Raw genomic sequence first — 18,202 nt, 5'->3', positions numbered from 1 at the left:
TTAAATTGATCAAAATCCCTGGTTGTAATACTCACTTATGTGAGCAAAGGGCTGGGGGCTGAATACCAGGGTACTGAATACATGAGTAAATGTAAGTGAGTGTTGGATTGCATGAGGAGATGAGATTCTGTGACTGAGCCATCTATGACTAGTTACTCCTTTGTCAGGATACCCTAAAAACAAAAATATTAAATGAAATTTTACTATTCCTTGCAACTTGCAAATACTGATCTGTTGAGTTGCAATATATAAGAGCCGCAGACAATTGTTTTTGATGTGTCATCTTGCCAGAGTGTTATGACACAAAGTATTAAATGGATGATGTAATCTAAACATAACAGTAACTCTTATCATCATGAGATAGGGGATTTTCTGTGAGGAGACTGGAGCACAATTGTATTAATGTTTCATGAATTTTCTTGCTAACTGACAAAGTACAATCCCTATGTCTATAATTTTGGCCACTCTCAGTTGTATGAGTTGTCATTGTTTTCCTTTATTGTTCTGACCACCTCCACCGAAATATAGATCTATCTTCATGCCCAAATAATATGATTAGAAGCAGAAGGCCACAAAATTGCCACAGCAATGTTTGTATTGATAGCAGAGCTAACATTTGTGAAGCAAAGTGGTGAATAAAATCCTTGAGATTAACCATGGATTAACAACTGGGTAGAAAAGGTCAACATTGCTTCTTCTTCAGACAGTAAGAAAATGAGGCTGTAACTTTACTCTGAATTTATCCTATTTGTGCTGGTGATGAGCCTGTCATTATTGACCTAACTTGACTTCTTTCACATGCCTCAGGTAGAATTTTTTTGTTGTGTTCCTGTGTTCCCTTAATTCCCCAGACACACACAATTGTTTTATCATTCTTGTTGAACCAAGCCCAGGGCTCTGTCCATACACAACTTCATGATTTAGCTGGGTTTTTCTGCGGAAATGACATTTAGAAATCCCACAGGTTGTGCTTTGCTGAGTGGCCGGCACTGTAAGCTGACATTTGTTGAAGAAAGAGAGTAGCGAGGAGATAATAGGTGAGAACAGCAAGACGCTTTTTGCTCGTGTCGCTGTGGCCAAACAAATCTATCAAGGGCTGCAAGAGCAATTTCATATTTGCAGCAAAGTGGAAGTAGATTTCAGAACAAGATGAGATAAAGTGATTTGAAGCAAATGAAGGGGTGCCATAAAGATTCCTGAGTGTTCCATTTTGAATCTTCAGCTCTGAACAAAGAACTTCATATCCTCAGTGCATTTCTCAACCTCAGGATATCCCAACAGGCTGATCTTATAATAATTCAATTTTCACTAGCAACTTTTAACCAGATTATCCTGTAATGATGCTTACTAAACCTAAGAAGTGGAAGCAGGAGTGGGCCATTCAGTCCCAGATGCCTTTCCAAGCATTAAATAGAATTGTGGCTCATCTTCTACCTGAGCTCCACTTCCCCGCACAGACCTCATATTCCTTGATTAACTTAGCACCAAAAAATATATACAGTCTGTCTTAAATATACTCAGCGACTAAGCATCTGCAGTCCCCTTGGATATGGAATTAATTCCAAAGATTCTTTACCTTCTGGGTGAAGAAAGCTCTTCTTGTTGAAGCAATGAATGGTCAAGCCCTTATTCTGACACTCTAGCCAGGGGAAACATCAATACTCTCTTAAAGCACCTTCAGAATTTTCTATCTTTCGGTGATATCACCACACATTTTCTGCTTAAACTCTTTTCATACTGACACCTGCCATCCAAGGAATTACTCTGGTGAACTTTCAGAGCAATCATGCCATCACAAACACATAATTCCTTAATTAAGGAGACGAGGGCTGTGCACGATATTCCAGACACATTCTGACCAGGACTGTATAAGCACAGCAAGATGTCTCTACTCTTCACACGTCCTCCTGAAATAAAAGCAATGTACAACTTGCCTCCCTAATTGCTGTCTTGTACCTGCACATTAACTTTCAGTAATTTGTGGAAGTGCACCCAGTTTTCTCTGAATACCAACACCTTTCAGTCTCCCACTATTTAAAAATACTCAGCAATTTTCTTTTCAGTCAGATGTGGTCTTGTGCTTGTTATCCTAGATTAGTAGTGTGCAGGGCTCTGTAATTGGGCCTCAAAGTGGCTATGTTTTGTGTGTAGGATTGCCTTCTCTCTTCTTGCATTAGAGAGAGAAGAAGTAGGATTCACAGCCCTGATCAAGGTCTCTAGTGACTGCTCAGAAGTAACTTATTCCAATGGATATCTTGCCCCTTTTCAAAAAGATTTACAGCTGAAGTTTTCTTGGCCAAGTATGGATGTGTGGAGAAGAGGATAATGGCGTTGACATCACATTCCAGCCATCACACTGAAAAACAATATGTGCTTATGTATTTCCTGTATCGTCGTAAAATATCTCAATGCAATTTATGGAGTAGCATTTGAAACTAAGCTGCATTAGAATATCAGGGAACCAAAAGCTTGGTCAGAAATTTTAATGGATGCCAGAGATTCGTGGACTGCAGGGTTCGAGCCTGTGGCCACTGAGATCTTAGCTGTGAATGGAGGAATTAAGAACTTTATGAGAACAGATAAGGACGGAATTGGAGGGTGCAAGAGAATACTAAGACAATCTTCTTTTTTTAATCATGTAAATTAACTAATTTGTAATTGCTCTTTGATCCCAAGGAAAGCAGAGTGGATGCCACTGACGCATGATGGGAGATGCTGTGCTGTGCACTCATTCTGATTTCAGCCCCCTGGGATTTGCCGGCAGAGTTGCAGCTGTAAATCTCTTCAGCTGACAAAAGTAATTGTTACAGTAAGAATGTCAACTTAACCCCCAAGAGAGATTCTGTGAACGATTAATGAAGGTATTCAAATGCATAAAAGAGAATTTTACAGAGCAGTTTTATTATTGTGTATTTGAAAAAGCAACAAGGCTATTTTCAGCAGTTTGTTTTAACTTGCGTGCCAAGCTGACTGGTTTAAAATCACCAATGTTGATAATTGAGTGAAGATTGATTTGTTTTCTTTTGTTTATCTTCTTCACTGCCCATTTAACTTTTCAATTTGTGTAGCTGCTGAATTCTGACTTGTGAATATAGAATTTGAGCGAGTAGAGAAGCATGTTAAATAAAAGCATTAGAAATATGACCTATCACGAAATGCGTGTTATCATGCTTTTATAAAATGACAAACACAATTCCTATACTATTACTCCCGAGTGTTAGAATACCCCGGTGACATAAGGTCCAAGCGTTCGACAGAACTTAGCAAGATAAAAATCTCGATACTTAGTGTCGCTATAAGATTAATAACTGAAATAGAAGCATCAAAAGTTATAGGCACTATAAAAGGAGCATATGAGCTGCATTATTGATATTCTGTATAAAAGATCTTTCATAATTCTAGCAAGAAACAAAATAGATAAAACTGCTATGGACCACCTTGCCTCTCTTGGGAGTTTAAGATGTCGGTAAGATGATGACGCTTTCAGATGCAGTGGCCTCTCAGGGGCCAACCAAAGATGTTTTTCTGTTTTTTAAACGTCTTTCTTACAATCATGATAGAATGCTGGACATTAAGGACTGCGAGTACTGCAGGTCGGTGGTGGAGAAGTTGGAGTTTGTGCGCACCGTGTTACTGCCTGATACAGGACAGCATCAGAGTTGGTACTTGAAAGTGGTGTGCTGTCTAACAGTGAGTGACTATCCTGGATTTTTCTCTTGCGATCACAAGACCCTGTTAGACAATGGTAATGTAAAATACAGCAAGTCTATTCCCTAGTTTATTGGTGAGATAGATGCTGTGTAACTGTGTGACCTTGGTTGTACCAAGGACCAGGCTTCAAACCAGGGGCTTGCCCGTTCGCAGCAGCCCAGAAGAGGAGACACTGGAGGTGGTGTAGCACAGCGTCCATGGTGGGTTGGGGGTTGGTCCCTCCATCAATGCTGCTTCCTGGTGCTCGATGGTGGAATGACAAGCTGGATTACCTGCATTCGTACGTTCGTCTGTGGAACGCTGAGAACTGTTTGTTCTTGCTGATAACACCCATGCACCATCAATTTACAGGACATGCCACTCAGGGATTTTGGCTATACATACATATACAGTGTGACTGTATGTTTACTTGGTATCTTTTATGTGCTATATGTGCTTTGTGTTGTGTATGACAGTTGGTACTAAGTTTTGCAGCTTGGTCCCAGAGGAATGCTGTTTTGTTTGGCAGTATTCATGTATGATAATTAACTTGAACTTAAATCCTAGTTTGTTTTTTTTAAAGCACATTTGAAACTTTTATTTCTAAAAACATTTTCATCTTTCCTCCATTTTTAGAACCACTTAGATAAATTGCCTTGCATGTTCTTACAGACTAAGAAGAAAATTTGACACATCTTTCGAAATGTCTCTCAATAGTCACAGTTTATGGATTCAATTTTGTTATTATTCTCTGTCATGTTTCTTTTATGGGCGTGGCTTTCTTTCTGGTGTAGGATAGTTGGAATTTGAGATCTTGCCATACATTAAACCTTACTTTCTTCCAATTCAAGAATAATTTTTAAAAACTTGTGTCCAGTCATAGTATGAAGAGAAGACATTTTGAAATAAAGTTGTTGCACATGATATTCTGTTATAGGCTTTATTTAATTCATAATAATTAAGGGAAATATTAATGTTACAATTTATCATAATGATTTTATGTGTAAGGTTAATCTTTGTGATGAGAAATATAACTTAAATTTGGTTTAATAGCTCATATCCAGTCATAATATGAAGAGAGGAAATTTTGAAAGGAACTTGTTGCACGTGATATTCTGCTGTATCCAACATCCAATACCTTACCATCCTCTTTGTCACTTCCTCTAAAGATAGGCACTCAGATTTCCCTCCAAGGAAGTGTATTTGTTACCAACATGGTTGCCACTGATATCCAAATGATTGGATGATTGGCAAAAATCTATTAGGCTTCTAGATTAGATTAGATTAGATTCAACTTTATGGTCATTGTGCCGAGTACAGATACAAAGCCAATGAAATGCATATAGCATCTGACCAGAAATGCAAAGAATAGTGTTATTTACAAAATAACTGTGAATTTAAAGGAAGTGCTACAGCACACAAATATAAAAGTACTGAGACAGTACAATACAGATGCAATACTGCTTAGCACTGTGATGAGAGGTTCAGCAATGTCACAGCCTCAGGGAAGAAGCTCTTCCTGTGCCTGCTGGTGTGGGAGCAGAGGCTCCTGTAGCGCCTACCAGATGGGAGGAGAGTAAAAAGTCCATGATTAGGGTGAGATGCATCCCTGATAATGCTTTTCGCCCTGCCCAGGCAGCATTTATGGTAGATGTTCTCAGTGGTGGGCAATTGGGTGCCAATTATCTGCTGGATAATCTAAATTATAATATTACCTTTTTTAAATTTATGTTAATCAGACCAGCAATTCTTAAAGGAGTGTTTATCAGCATACACTTGGCTTATTGTGAAGGCAGAGGATCAAGAATGGATTTGTGGCCATGACTCTAAGCCATTGCCAGCATTTGTTTGCACTATTTCATTTGGCATACTGGCATTCTGATTGTGTTGGGCAGTCTTGGAAAGCCCAACTTCATAGGTAATGCAACTTTTACAGTCTGGGGCAGGTCTTGTGTCTTCCTCCATTGTCTGTGGTTTTTTCCATATATTGGCTTTCATTTCGTACATCTGTTACAATGAACACCGATGTTTGTGTTTCTGTAAATTTAGTCTGTTGGCAATTTTAAGGGATATTTTATTGCATTGTAACCTAGGTCTAATTCTCAAATCAGTAATGGAAATGGTTAAGTTTCCTGTTTACTTTTCAGAATTGTGGAACATTGAAAACTTGTCAGAGTATATCTTCCTATGTTTTACTTTGAGAATCATTTCTTCCCTTTCCCAGATTGTTAACGCAGTATAATCAGATTCCGCTTTTATACAGACAGCTCTGATATAATTGGATATTCTTGCTGTTATGGGCATCACATATTTAGTGAGTTAATTGTTTATTAATTGAGCTGTTCAATTGGGGTTGTTCCAGGCAGCTTTTGGTTTTGAGATTAAATCCCTGGACTAGTTGACTCTGAACGTGCCTGATCTAGTAGAGGAGCTAGGCTTGATAACTTTGAATAATCTACTGATATCAAAGTTCAACATGAACAATTTTGAAGTATCCAAAGCAGGTAATTATAAATAATTTACTTAACGTGTTACAAGGTGGGTCAGTAATGGCAAAAATGAAACAAATGGTTAACAAAACACTGCAGATACATAATTGTAACTTAAAGCATGTATATTGGAAATTTATGCTTTAGCCATAAAATCTATCAATTGCAGTAGGTTTCTTTAATGTAGCAAAATGTTCCACAGTGCTTCACAGTGTTCAAAGGCATAATTTGACATTGTCATATTTTTTAAATGACATTACCCCAATGGCTTAGTGGTGCATGTAATTGAGTTCCAGAGACCCGGGAGCAATCCTGGGTGTTGTCTGCGTAGATTTAGCCAAATTGATTTCTTCAGGGTCCTCCAGTTTTCTCCACATCACAGAGACAATTAGTAGGCTAATTGGGAACTATTGTGTGGGTGATGGGTGGAATCCATGGGGTGCCTGTGCAGGTTTGATGGGACATAGGGAGAATAAACGTCAGATTAATGTAGGATTAATCTAGTTGAGTGGTTGATGGGGCTTGTTGGGCCAAAGGGGCAATTGCCATATGGTATGATTCTAAATGAGACAGTACAATTTGATTACATCATGATTGCTTTGAAATCACGTGGTTTCATCCAATAGAAATCAAAATTAGTTTTTGAGTTTATTGATTCTTTGTGAGGACCAACAGGGAAAGCTTAAAGAATCCCAAAGTGCCTCAGAAGAGTTAATTTGACTTTGACTCCCAGGCATATATGTATGTATGGATTTATTTATGTTTGTTTATAGGTAATGCATGGAACAGGCCCTACCGGCCTAACAAGCCACACCACTCAGCACCCTATCCATATAACCCTAGCCTAAGCACAGGACAATTTACAATAACCAATTGACCTACTAACCAGTATGTTATCCGGATAAAATAATATAAGATATATAAAATAATATAAAAATATCCGGACCTGCCTCTTGGTTTTTTTGCACTACCTTACTTCCCATTTTTCTATTTTCTATTTATGATTTATAATTTACTAATTTTAACTAATTTTTAATATGAGTGTGAAGCGCAGATTCAAATATCGCTGTGATGATTGTATGTTCTAGTACTACTTATTTGGCGACAATAAAGTATAAAGTATAAAGTCTTTAGACTACAGGAGGAAATTGGAACATGTAGACTGAGGAATCCCCTCATTCCCAGGGGTGACATACATACTCCTTACAGACAGTGCCAGAATTGAACTCCAAGCTCCAGAGTGCCCCAAGCTGCAACAGCATTGTGTTAATTCAGCTTCAGTTAACTTCACTCACTCCATCATTGAACTGTTCCACAACCTATCACTTACTTTCAAGGACTCTTCATCTCAAGTTCTCGATAATTATTGTTTGTTTAATCATTATTTTTTCTCTTTTACATTTGCACAGACTGTTTTGCACATTGGCTGTTTGTCTGCCCTGTTGGGTGCGGTCTTTCATTGATTCTTGGATTTACTAAGTACGCCTGTAAGAAGATGAATCTCAGGGTTGTATAAGGTGACAGAATCAGAATCGGGATCAGGTTTAATATCACCAGCATATGTCATGAAGTTTGTTAACTTTGCGGCAGCAGTACAATGCAATGCATGATAAATATAGAAAAAAACTGAATTACTGTAAGTATAAATATGTATATTAAATAGTTCAATTAAAATAAGTAGTGCAGAAATATTTTTTTTAAAGTAGTGAGGTAGTGTTCATGGGTTCAATGTCCATTGAGAAATCAGATGACAGAGAGGAAGAAGCTGTTCCTAAATCACAGACAGTGTGCCTTCAGGCTTCTGTACCTCCTTCCTGATGGTAACAATGAGATGAGGGTATGACCTGGGTGGTTGGGGTCCTTAGTGATGGATGCCACCTTTATGATGCGCTGCTCCTTGAAGATGTCTTGGATACTATGGACGCTAATACCCGTGATGGAGCTGACTAATTTTACAACTTTCTGCAGCTTACTTCGATCCTGTGCAGTAGCCCTCCACCCCCCCAATACCAGACCAACTTTGAATAAATAAACTCTTCCTAGGCTTCCAGCCAGGTACAGGTATCGATTATAACCAATGTTCCGATGACCAACTCTGCCATCTTCATCAGTGACGATGCCTGGGCATGTCTAGCCCAGTGGGAGAACGGAAACCTGATGGGATGAGGACCAACCAATCAAGAGGGACAGACTACAGGGGTATGAATACCATTGGATTAGACATGTCCAGGCATCATCCCTGATGAAGATTGCAGAGTTGGTCATCAAAACGTCCGTTATAATTGGTACCTATACCTGGTTGAATGCCCAAGAAGAATTTGTTCATCATATACACCGGAAAAGCACTAGATCCTTTTTGAACTTTGTAACTTGAACCACTACACTGCCATGACACCACAAACCCATGAACTCATATTAAGGTCAAATTGTAGATGTGTGCAGTAATTGTTTGGGGAAATGAGTTACACTGTAGAGGTGTGAAGACAGGAGAGTAGGAAGTGATTTTTACTTCTGGATTGTTAGGTTAAATATCAGCAAGAAGAAAGCACAGTTTGCCTTTGCATTTATCAGTACACTTGAACAAGTGTTTGACCAAAGAGGCAGGTTTTAAGGAGTCTTTTAAGGGATGTCAAAGAAAGAGATGGAGAGTTCTATGGGGAATGATTCTGGAACCTGACCCCTAGATAGCTTTTGGCATCGATGGAAATGGTGGCCAAGAGATAATCAGGGTGTGCAGGAGGCTATAGCTGAGGAATGCAGAGATCAGAAAGGATTGAAGTGTCAGAGAAGTTTACAGAAATGGGAAGGATGAAGCCACGGTAGGACTTCAAAATAAGGGTAAGAATTTTAGATGTTTGAATTACTCAAAAACTTCCAGTATCAAGAAAGATTTTTTTTGCCATCATTGCTGATTGAATTACTCTAGACTATCTCTGTGATTGTCATGGTATAAAGAAACCAACCATTCAACCGGAAGTCTAACAGTACCTACCACTATGAGGGTCACCTCAGTTTTCTCACTTTTCCATTTAAAGTTTTAGAATCCTAAGATTCTATTGAGACAGGCCATTTGCACCATCAAGCCCATACTGGCCATCAAGCAGCTATTTCCGCTAACCTCACCTATACTCCACACTCACCTGAACACTAGGGACAATTTATCCTAACCAATTAACATATCAACTGGCATGCCTAGGGAACGCAGGAGGAAACCGTAACACCCAGATGAAATCCACATGATCACAGGGTGAATGTGCAAACTCCATACAAGCAGAACCGGAGGTCGGGTTTGAACCTAAGTCTATAGAACTGGGAGGCAGTGGCATTACTCGTTATGCCCTTACTCTTACGCCCAGAGCCTGGCCGAGACAGGCAGTATTAAGATGCAACCTCAAACCCCACAGGGGAGGTTGAGTCCGACAAGGGGGTCGAGCGAACTGTGCCTCTTTTGTGTTGTAAGGTAAAAACGATCATCTCAACCTTCAACGCAAACACCATCCGCCTCCTGCCTCGATGCACAGAGTTGGCATCACAGGCAAGCAGCTACGAGATCTCCACCCTGGGGATCCAAGAACACCGTCATGTACACCCTGACAAAGAGATAAGGTTCACAGGTAGAGGGGATGCACCTCATCACCTCGTCCGCATGGAGAGAGCTGACGATGATGTCAGCACAAGGTGGAATAGGGCTGATGTTGAACAGCAAAGCGAAAAAGGCACTGAGGGGTGTAGTCTCAGTCAGTGACGGAATCGTTACTGCGGAATTCGACGGAAACCCGGCAACCTCTGTCATCATCTGTTACTCCCCGCACGACTGCAGCGAGGAGAAGGAGGTGGAGGCCTTCTACAGTAAACTTCACCAAGCTGTCACTTCAATACCGGCACATAACTTCCTGGCTGTGCTAGGCGATTTTAATGCCCAGGTCAGACTGGAAGATGTTCCATACTCATGCCAAGACTTCACCAACAGAAATGGACAATATCTAGTTGATTTCATCCAGGAACACAGTCTCATTGCCGCCAACACACAATTCAATAAGCGAGCTGGTAAACTGTGGACATATAAAAACGGAGCCTCCACCTACAGGAAACAGCTCGATTACATCCTCGTAAGAACAAAATGGTGTAATTGTGTGATCAACACAGAAGCCTACAGCACCTTCAACTCGGTCAGTTCTGACCACAGAGTAGTGTCAATGCAAGCGAGACCTAGCCTACGGCACCCCAAAGACACAGGTCCCAAGGAGAAGATAGACTGAAGGCATTCTCCTCACAACCTGTTCTTCAAGCGTGGGTGAACCATGTCAGGACACGGTCCTCTGCTGTTTTACCACTTATGTGACCTGATGGGGACTTCTTCCCTCTGCTGATCTCATTGACTAGGTGCCATGCTTCTCCATGCTGCATGTCTTCATTAGCAGCTCCTATCTCTCTAATCCTCTCAGCTAGTTCTTCTTCCTTCAGTCAGTCGTAGGTGGCAAAGAGATTCTTTTTTGCTGTCTTGAACTTGTCTCTTAGCTCTTCTGTTTTGCTCCTTCTAAGTTCGGCATGACAAGCATTAACCACACTTCTTGCTGTGACGACATCAGGATTTTTCCAGATCCGACTCTCCTTGATTCGCTTCACCGTAGGCGCACACAGTGGAGGTGAGAAATCGCTTTGGCCCACTGGAAAGGGGGGAGGAAGATACTGCCACCGACCGCTATCAACGGCTCATAGACTCACACGCAGATGCAACAAACAGTTTGCCTACGGTGAAGCGAATCAAGGAGAATCGGATCTCGAAACATCCTGATGTCGTCGCAGCAAGAAGTGGATTAGAGAGATAGAAGCTGCTAATGAAGACATGCAGCATGGAGAAGCATGGCACCTAGTCAATGAGATCAGCAGAGGGAAGAAGTCCCCATCAGGTCACATAAGTGGTAAAACAGCAGAGGACCGTGTCCTGACATGGTTCACCCACTTTAAGAACCTGCTGGGAAGCCCTTCAACGATCACGGAAGAAGAAGAGGACATACCCACGATACTAACGCAAGTCGACATCGATGATGGCCCATTCACCATTGAGGAACTGAAGAAGGCCAAATATGCACTCAAACAGGGCAGGAGCGCTGGACCAGATGGGATACCACCAGATGTCCTGAAGAACTGCGACCTGGATGACATCTTGCTGGACATATGTAATACGGCACCGATGAAAGGCAACAAACCAGAACAGTGGTCACTCTCAAACATTATCCCAGTCCCCAAGTCTGGATCCCTCACAGATAACTACCGCGGTATCAGCTTGACCTACATCTTAGCAAAGTTATACAATCGAATGATCTTGAACAGGATTCGTACCGCCATTGACCCTAAGCTAAGATTCAATCAGAATGGTTTTCGGCAGAAGCGCACAACAGTAATGCAAATACTTGCTCTCCGTAGGATCAGCGAGGAAGTCAAGAAGAACAACCTACCAGCCGTGCTTACTTACATCGATTTTCACAAAGCTTTTGACTCCATTCACTGAGGTAAAATGCTGAAGATCCTGAAAGCTCGCGGAGTGCCAGACCATCTACTGACAGCAATAGAGTCCAGCTATACCAAAACCATGGCGAAAGTTGTATCACCAGACGGAGAAACAGCAGTGTTCGAGCTCCTAGCTGGTGTGCTGCAAGGACACATCTTTATAATCGTCCTTGATTACGCTCTGCGTCAAGCTACCAAAGCTCATGGCAAGCTTGGTTTTACCATGAAACCAGGGCGAACCTAAAGGGTCAGACCAGTTACGCTCACAGATCCTGATTTTGCAGATGACATTGTCCTGCTCTCTGACCAGATGGAGGAAGCACAGCAGCTACTGACAAAAGTGGAAATTGAGTGCAATAAAGTTGGATTCACCTAAACGCTAAAAAAACAAGAGTACATGGCGTTTAACTGCGACTAAGGTACTCTCAAGACCGTAGAGAATGAGAAAGTCTTTGACTACAAGTACCTCGGGTCAAGAATGATGAGTTCGGAGAAGGACATAAAGATACGGAAGGCGCTGGCGTGGAGGGCTATGAACGGCATGAAGGAAATCTGGAAGTCGAACCTGACCAGAGGGCTTAAAAAGAGGATCTTCATAGCAGTCATAGAGTCCATTCTCACGTACGGATGCGAGATGTGGACACTCACCAAGACTATGCGAAAGTCTCTGGATGGTTGCTATACACGAATGCTCCGGATGGCTCTTGACGTGAGTTGGCAACAGCACATGACGAATGTCGAGCTCTATGACGACCTACCGATGCTCACCACTAAAATCGAGGCGAGAAGACTGCAACTGGCCGGGCACTGTCTACGACACACCCCGAGCTACCTGCCAGCCTAGTCATCATATGGGAGCCCAAGCATCGGGAGGATAAACCCTGGGCGCCCTCCCAAGACTATGGTCAACACGCTCCCAGAAGACAGCGGCGCGGCTAATGTAGATGAACTGAAAACATTGATGCGGGAGAGGGAGAAGTGGAGAGTCCGTCATCGTGCCCGACGCCGGCCCCCTCGACCTGAGTCGACGTAGTAGTAGCCCTTACTCTTTATAATGTTTTTTCTCTCTTTCAAACAACCATTTAATTTCCTTTAAGTATAAACATGGACTTCGTTTTAACAATGGCTTGTGACAAAGTAGGCCACTTTCTAATGTGAAACAATGACCGATACGTGGGAGAAACTCAACGATCGGGCACCATCTATGGGAGAAAAGAATTGCCGGCGTTTCGGGTCAAACGCCTGCATCGGAGTACTACACTCAAAGTAACAAACCCCCCACCCCGCCCACACACACAGATGCTGCTTGACTTGCTGAGTTCCTCCAGAAATTCGTTCGTCCGCCCAGATTACAGCATCTGCAGACATTTGTGCCCGTCTGTTAATTTAGACAGTTGCGCCGCAAATTCCCCAGTAAATTTCTCACTGCCATGTCTTTCTGCCTTCTCAATGAAGTAGACTTCAGCTTGTTTCAGGCGGGCTGTGAGGAGTGGTGGTGCAAGCAGATGCGCTGGCGGTGTTGAGGTTTTTAGACACACGAATTCGCAGGGAATGAAGCGATATGTATCCTGTGCAGGCAGAGGAGATTTAGTTTAATTTGGTGTGTTGTTCGACACAGCTATCGTGGGCCGAAGGGCCTGTTCCTGTATTATATTTGCAATATTAGAAGCCTCCGTCTGTCGATCATTGCTTATTATGTGATCTTTACAAAACATCGAGGTCTCAATCCATGCAGTTTATAACGTAGTTTAAAGTTTAAACCGACGGCGGCGTTGAGCCGCTGTCCATTAACTCGAGCGGGAACGAAAAGAGGTACGTTTACACCGAGTACCAGCTGGTGGCAGCAGCGCACGTTCGAGAGGCGGCCACATTGACTGGAAAATAATCGACCAGTCTTGACCAGTTTATCATTGTTTTCCCTCCCATTCAACTGTGTGAGCCTGACTCTCATCTGTCTCCCGCCACTCCCCAGTGCTCCCGTATCTCCTGTTGTGCTCGCTGCTCTACCCAATCCATCTGGCCACAATTCCCCACTTGCCTTGCAGTTTCTCTGCCGCTGAGTGCCCTGCTGTGCCCCTTTCTACGTCTGTTCCATAACCCACACCGCCCCATCCCCCGATCCCGCTCTCAGTCCCGCTAGGGGAGGAATTCTTATGCAGGGAAAGACCGTCCCAGCCTCACGTGTGCCCGTCACTCCAACGACGGAATCTTTCCAGGTACATGTGTGGTGTTCTGGCGAGTGACGGAGAATTCGTCACATATTGGAAACAGTAAAATAAATAAGGGTAATGAACTGAACCGGGAAATACATGCAAGTACGTACTAGCTGCAAAAGCTGGGTTAAACGAGCAGACATGATAATAAATTATGTGCTGATTAACACTTTGTGCAGTAATATCATTGTCGCTGGGCTTGTTCACAATTCTAATGGATGTCACAATAAGAGTTAAAGGAATGGGGACCCAGGGATCAAATGGCCTTTCCTTATATTGTGATGTTCACGCAGTCTCCTTCCTTCAAGGGTCAGTGCAATTGGACCCATTATTTTCTCTTTATCCTACGCAGATATCATCGCGTATGTAGTGGCGAGGTGGGTGCTGGAGCGGTGCAGAGGCTTGGCAAGACGACCCGAAGCCCCGTTTCTCTCTTTTTTCCACCCCCTGCCGTGACAACCCGCGTTTGACGTGTGCGAATGTGCCACGAAACTCAGCGGCGGGCGCTGTTCTCGGTAATGTAGGGAGCCGCTCCCCCGCCATGTGAAGTCTGGCCGCTGCTTGCGCTGGGTGGGCTTCTTATTTGAATCAAGGGAATCAGAAGAAAATCTGTGGTCTGATGCACCATCTGGAGGGGTGGGGGGGGAGCGGCGGAGGGAGAAAGCATAACTCTTTAGATTACGAATGTAAGAAGTGGAATGTAAATTGAATCTGCCAGGCTGTCTCCTGCAAGTAACAATGGTTTAAACACTCGTCTTCCACACCAGCAAATCGCGTAGAATCAAACAGTGACTCCACAAGTGGTCCAGCAGATAAGGAAGGCATTGTTGTGCGCCAGCTCTGCTCTCCCCCAGCTGAATGTGCCGCTCTATTAACCGATACCGGTCGATAGTTGTGTGAAGGAATGGAAGTTCAGGAGGGACCGGAGTGTCCACGCTCCCAGATCCTGAGGTAGAAGAAGCCAGGATCAGATGGCTCGGCAGAGTCCCTGAGCGGCCGCGACGCATTTCCTGATTTCAAATTGCAGGGCACCTCAGAAAGGGGTCATTTGAAATATGTGAGTAGAGAGAAGGACATTGGATTTCTAACTGTGTTAAAGGCCAGTTTCAAAAATGTATCTTAATGTGAAAATGAGAACAGCTATATTACGGTATTTATTGTACAGGTTGCGTTGAGAATCGAAGCTGAATATCAATTTTCTTCAGTATGCTGCTGGGCGAAAAGTTCTGTGATCTTGCATCTGCAACTCGCCTCTCTGCATCTAAATCTCTCTTCATTTCCGGTCTCTGTTTCACAGCTGCCTTTCTCTCCGGCCCTCGCTTTCTCCTTTTAACCCATACATCACCTTTTATCCACGATGGTAATATGGCAAATGTGGCTGCATTTTCCACACTGCAGAAAAGCAGTAAAACGAATGGCAAGTTTTAGTGTTAATTAGGATTTACAATTTGTGTAGGAAAAGGAATTACTCCCACTAATTTTTAAGTAAAGCCATGGGATCTTTGCCATCCAATATTGCTTCTGATTCAGGTAGGTGAGATCTTTGAGCATGCGAAACAGGCATTCTTCCGAAATGAACCTTTTTCTCTCTCCCACGTGGAACAATGGGGCAATATCATGCCAATCTTGAGGGCATTATCCAAGAGGTAGTTTGTGTATTTTTTTTCCAGAAGGGGAAGTTGGAAAATGCCTGAGGAGATGTACTTGAACACATTCTAGATACATTGATGCATAGCAGTGGGAAAATTGGTGCTCATTGTGAGTGAAGCCAAAAGCAGGGAAGAAAATAGTGTTAATAAAATGAGCAGGAAATGTTTCTTTTTCTGTTCTGAAGAAAAGATCTGTTTTCAAATGAACCTAAGAGATAAGGAGTAAGAAACAGTCACCCTCCAACTGAAGCAATGTTTTATTTTAGATTTTTGCATGTTTGAAACAACCATTTATCACTTTGTTTTTCACAGTGGGTGTTGCTGCTTCGAGTCCAGCACAATTTGAAAATAAGCATAGAGAGCTTTTAGTTGCTTGTCACCCGGCAACAAGAATAACAGAGAAGGCGCTTTAACTTTGAATACCATCAAAAGCCTGATATAGAACCCAACTGGCATTTTAAAGAAACAGGAATAGGCCAATCCACTTCTTACTTCTGTTTTACCATGTAAAGAGAAGTTGCTCACTGCTTTGCAAATTCCATTCATCCAACTTGGGCCGAAAGAAGTCTTATCTAGTGTAAATTATTATTCAGCTAGTAATTAATCTTAAATTGACTGCTTTCTGAAGATTTCCACACTTCAGTTGTCATTTCTTGAATCAAAAAAAAGACTTTCTTAGCTTCCATTTCAATAGTTATAATTATGTTTTTTTAAGATCAGACACCTTGGCCTAAGTGTCCAATCTATTTAGCCTTCAGATTCTCCCAAAGACGCACCTTTATCTATACCTAGGGAATTAAAAAGTAGTACTGCACCTGGTGTTGCTGGGCATTTTCCACCAAGTAATAACCTTGAGCTCAGGTTGCTTAATTTCTAAGATCAGGTGTTTCCAAGCTTCTAGGAATACAAAGCTAATTTAGTGATCTTACCTCATCAACTAATCCCTGGAGACCTTGTAATATTCCATTGACTCTCAGCAGTACTTCTAAAATCAAGATATCGTTCATGAAGTCCAGTATCCAGAAATGTACATACTGAGGCAATTCGAGTGCAGCTTTGCATAAAGCTAATAAAACTTCCTTACCTTAGTAATCCACCTGACTAGTTAAGACCCCAAAATGTAGGTTATCTTTGTATATTTATCCTTATTTTTTAGACTATCCCATGAAGTTATGTATTTGAATTCAAAAATTCCCTGTAGTTGCTTGCATTGAAATCCATCTGCCACGCTTTAGACTAATGTCTCTTTATAGTTTTGCATATCCACGTACACTATTTACAATACCAACTATGATGTACAGCAATAAGAATCTCGCAGATGTAGTGACTGGGCATTTGAGGTCATTCAAATGATTGTAATGGTGTCTATAAAAATAACATCTCAACATACTTAGTGGAATAAAGCACGCTGGAAATCTAACGGAGATAGTCAGCAGATAGGACACCACCCTAGGAGGGGAAATTGAATTGACTTCTGAGATCTGTGCGTGGACCAGAATTTTGAGCACAATGTTCACTCCTGTGGTCTGCTGCCACACAGCACCTTCATTGTGGCAAATTTGGAGCAAAAAACTGCCAGGGGTATCAAAAGTAGCAAAATAAGTGCAATTATGTGGTGAGAAGGAAGTGGTTGTCAAGAGCAATGTGGACCGTCGTAACAGTGATGTTGAAAATAAAATGATAATAGACATGTTGGAGGATTGCTTTGCATCGGTGTTTTATTGCTGTAAAGAACCATGTTAAACATCCAGAATAGACTAATATATCAGGGAAGGGTCTGAGTAACATTAGCAATATAAAGTAATCATTATAAATTATCATCACTAAAGCATGAAAAATTTCCAAGTCTGGGTAATTTTCAACTGTATGTTTTAAAGATGGTGTTGGAGAACATTGCAGATGCCTTCATTATAAATTTTCCTTGTATACCAAGCCTGAATGTTGAAAGTGGAAGGCCAGAAAATTATAGTCTAGTTAGTTGAACAATCTTCATCTGGAAATTACTAATTTTTATTTAATGACAGAAAGATTCAATGCATTGAAAACTCAAACAACAGGAATTCTGCAGATGCTGGAAATTCAAGCAACACACCTAAAAGTTGCTGGTGAACGCAGCAGGTCAGGCAGCATCTCTAGGGAGAGGTGCAGTAGACGTTTCAGGCCGAGACCCTTCGTCAGGACTAACTGAAGGAAGAGTGAGTAAGGGATTTGAAAGTTGGAGGGGGAGGGGGAGAAACAAGGATGCTTTCTTCTCCTATCATTTTGGATCTCCCCCTCCCCCTCCATCTTTCAAATCCCTTACTCACTCTTCCTTCAGTTAGTCCTGATGAAGGGTCTCGGCCTGAAACGTCGACTGCACCTCTTCTTAGAGATGCTGCCTGGCCTGCTGTATTCACCAGCAACTTTTATGTGTGTTGCATGCATTGAAAATTATCAACTTAAATTCAAGAGTTAGCAAGGATTAAATTGTGCGATAAACCTGAATTTGTATTAGAAATGTGACTGATGTGATTATGATAAAGCAATTGAGTCTACTGCAGCTCCCCATGTGATATCTTGGGACTACCCAGATAAATGTCCAATGACCACAACCATCTTCTAATTATACAAGGTACAACTGCAGCTATTGAGTGCTTTTCGCTTGAAGTCT

At 42.0% G+C, this 18,202-nt stretch overlaps 1 protein-coding gene across 8 annotated transcripts in view; it reads left to right on the top strand.

Moving 5' to 3' along the window:
• Nucleotides 1–18,202, top strand: part of LOC134357983 (catenin delta-2-like) — a 1,288,623-nt gene that overhangs the window by 680,251 nt on the left and 590,170 nt on the right. The window contains exon 1 of one of the 8 annotated variants that reach the window (XM_063069827.1): nucleotides 14,374–14,960. The exons of 6 other annotated variants lie outside the window; for them this stretch is intronic. The gene's annotated coding sequence lies outside the window, so the exon portion shown is untranslated. Of the gene's footprint in view, nucleotides 1–14,373; nucleotides 14,961–15,412; nucleotides 15,434–18,202 lie in introns of those variants that run through there. One more of the 8 variants, XM_063069830.1, reaches the window with a different exon arrangement.

Source organism: Mobula hypostoma, chromosome 17 (assembly GCF_963921235.1).
Source record: "Mobula hypostoma chromosome 17, sMobHyp1.1, whole genome shotgun sequence".
In the NCBI taxonomy this organism is placed as follows: domain Eukaryota; kingdom Metazoa; phylum Chordata; class Chondrichthyes; order Myliobatiformes; family Myliobatidae; genus Mobula; species Mobula hypostoma.
This window is presented reverse-complemented; position numbering and strand designations above follow the sequence as displayed.